Below are 3188 nucleotides of genomic sequence, written 5' to 3' on the forward strand. Positions count from 1 at the left end.
GCTGTCAAATCGAATAGTGAGACATTCGACCAACACTAGTGATGATCACGTGTGTACAAAGACTTGGTTTATAGTGTAAATGATTATATACAGCAGCAGACATTATCATTAACAATGATATTATGTGGAATTATGAGTCATATTTTGCAGTGGGGTCAGGAGGATATAGAAATATATTAAAGTACCAGAATTGTAATGCAACACTTTATGTGTACACAAAACATGACAGCCTAGCGAATACGTCTATCTATAACTAATGTGCTTGTCTGTTTTCTTAATAAAAACCTAACCTTACACATCCTGGAATTTCTCCAGGGTCCAGGAACTGGCCTCTTGGTGTGAGATGGTAAAGAACAGTCAGCAGTTGTGAAATATAGGAATCTGCAGCATGTAAATCAATAATTTAGAAACCCTGATCAGGTAGTTAACCTATCCGCCAGAAAAGGTTTTGATCCACTAAGTGTATTTACAAATAACTACACAAATAATTTTAATTCATACAGTCTGTAAAACTGTAACATTTATAGATCAGGCATTGGATAATATACAAAAGACAATGTATAGGCATACACAAAAAGTATTATATGCAATGAATAAAAAGTATCCTTGTTATTATTGGCATTATATTTTAAACTGAAAACAATAAGTGTAACCTCCAACCCAATCAACATCAAATTTATTAGGTTAACTTGTCACTAAACAAACAATAGGGTCTATGTAAAGTCTGTTTTTTTTGGCTTTCTATGTATATGGCATGTATGGTCCAACAATGAGACTTCCCAGCCACGATATAGGGTTTGGTATCTGTCTAATAAGAAGTATTAGTAATTAGAAGTATTAGTTCTAGTAGTATCGCTTCTCGGCCTTTATGCTAAGATCAAGTGTAGTGTCTGTTCTTATCAGTGTTCAGTGTGGAAAGGCACTGGCATTCCTGGCAAGAATGCAGTGTAAGAGTACCTCTGTTAAGGACGGTCTACCTGTTGGTGTAGCTCTGTAAGGGGCCGCCCTATGCGAATCTGCCGGCCTCGTCCACCGGAGAAAGAGCATAGGGCCTGCCCTGAGAAGGAGCTCGCTTTCCAGACGGATCTCGCTTTCGAGTGTAGTACCCCTGGGGTGGCGACCCAGGGGCACTATAATATCACTGGGTTGGGGGACCCACGATATTAATGTGCACCAGTACACGCACTTTTTTTGCTGATTCGGCACATCGCCTTTTTCTGCATTAGCTGCGGCTAGTGCAGATGGGCAATTTTTAAAACCTGTTGCCCTGTGTGTTATGCACAGCGCACTTATTATTTAAATGTATTTTTATGTTTTGTCACGTCACTGGTGTGGTGTTTTGTATGCCACTTGTTTGATGGAGGGTGCTATTCCCTTATGGGCTAGCCCTGAAGTCTGGAAAGTGCCCTGGCCTAAAAACCAGGTGCTCTCCCTCAGTGGTAGTCTCTCTTCGGGAGAGCTCCCAGCTAAGTATCCGGTGGGACCTGCCTTGGCGTCCCAAGGAGAAAAGGTTCCTCTCTGGTTCCGGCTAGAGAGGCTAGAAAGTCCATTTCAGCTTCGGCTGGATGGGCCTAGTACCCAGCCCTCGTCTGGAGCTTGGCTTCGAAGGGTCCGGGGAAAAGGGTGGCCCTTCCTCTTTAGAGGAGGGTTTACCAAATAGTACCCCAGTGCACGTTTTTTGTGTAGTGTTTTTGCACTTTTCACTTTTTTTTCGAGCACGGGGTGTGTTTATTCACAGATCGCGAGATTAAAAAAAAAAAAAAAAAAATAAGAAGTATTAGATGTTCTTGGCCAACTTCTCCTCTTACATCCCCACTAATAAAAATTAATGGGCCGCTAGATGGCTGGAGGATAATTGGACTGTAAAGTCAAAATGTAGCAGTAAGAGGTATTAGAAGGATGCAGGCAGTAGATCTAGCTTTTTAATGACCTTGAAATAACTTTCAGGTCATCAGGGAACCCCAGGGATATCCAACACTCACAGTATATCATTGTGGTGGTAATGGGGAAGAATGTCTTTTACATTTCGGCCCAGGGAAAAATGCCACCTTTACAGCCAAAAAGATCATTGATATCACAAATGTTCATTGCTTAAGGAATCCCTAGCAATTTCTGGTGGGACTCCAAGGTTCCATGGAATCCTGGTTGAGAAACACTGCAGTAGACATACATGGTTAGGCAGGTGGCAGACAAACAAAAAAGGATCCTTAAGGGCCAATCAGAATGACAATCATGTGAAATATTCACATTCCAATGAACTTGCATAAAATATGCACTGATATAATACACTGATCATCCTCAGTGACATCACATAAAGAATTAATCTTCAAACAGAAGATGGTCAACGTCATTGAAGAGCAAAGCCAACCTGCTAAAAGGTCATCAGAGAAGATCACTGTGCTGCTTAGATAATGAATAAAACCCCACCTAAGGCCCATGTCTACTCCTTTACACATTGTCTAAGGAGCCAGGGCTGGCATTTTCTTTAGCCAGGAACGTCCGTTCCCCAACCATAAAGCAACCACTGCAAATGGGATGAAAACAGATTGGGGTTAATCTTGTGTCCTCTTCTCCATTCTCAACACTTCTTCTATAGAATAAGGAGGGGACAAGACGAGTGGGAGTTGTCCTACTGCAAAGACTACAATAGTCCTTGTTAGTGGTCTGTCATTTAGTAATCTGGTATGGCAGATCAATGAGGAATGTTGTAGGATACATAATCCAATGCTTGATTTAAACCCAAGAATCACAAAGAATTGTCCCTGATCGTAGAGATCTAGGCCCTGATTTATTAAAGCTCTCCAAAGCTGGAGAGAATACACTTTTATCAGTGAAGCTGGGTGTTCCGGCAAACCTGAAATGGATTTCTTAAAATGTATTTGCTATTTGTTAGCAAATGTTTTCAATCTTGAACTAGATCCATTCCAGGTTTGCTGGATTACCCAGCTTCACTGATAAAAGTGTGTTCTATCCAGCCTTGGAGAGCTTTAATAAATCAGGCTCCTAGTGTCTATGCAGACCAGCCTTTCTCAAGCCTGGAAATAATGTTCTTTTCTTCCGGGAATATTGTTACTATATCCACAGCTTAAAGTATATTAGTGGAAAGAATATCACCCTTACAGAAAGCCAAAAAGACTATTGGTGTCACTTCAAATGACCTAAGAGGAACAAAATGCTCATTGGTCAAG

At 41.1% G+C, this 3188-nt stretch overlaps 1 pseudogene; it reads left to right on the forward strand.

Annotated features, from left to right (window-relative positions):
- Window positions 1–851: 851 nt before the first annotated feature.
- Window positions 852–982, forward strand: LOC140325053 (U2 spliceosomal RNA; annotated as a pseudogene).
- The last annotated feature ends 2206 nt before the right edge of the window (window positions 983–3188 follow it).

Source organism: Pyxicephalus adspersus, chromosome 2 (genome assembly GCF_032062135.1).
Source record: "Pyxicephalus adspersus chromosome 2, UCB_Pads_2.0, whole genome shotgun sequence".
Taxonomy (NCBI): domain Eukaryota; kingdom Metazoa; phylum Chordata; class Amphibia; order Anura; family Pyxicephalidae; genus Pyxicephalus; species Pyxicephalus adspersus.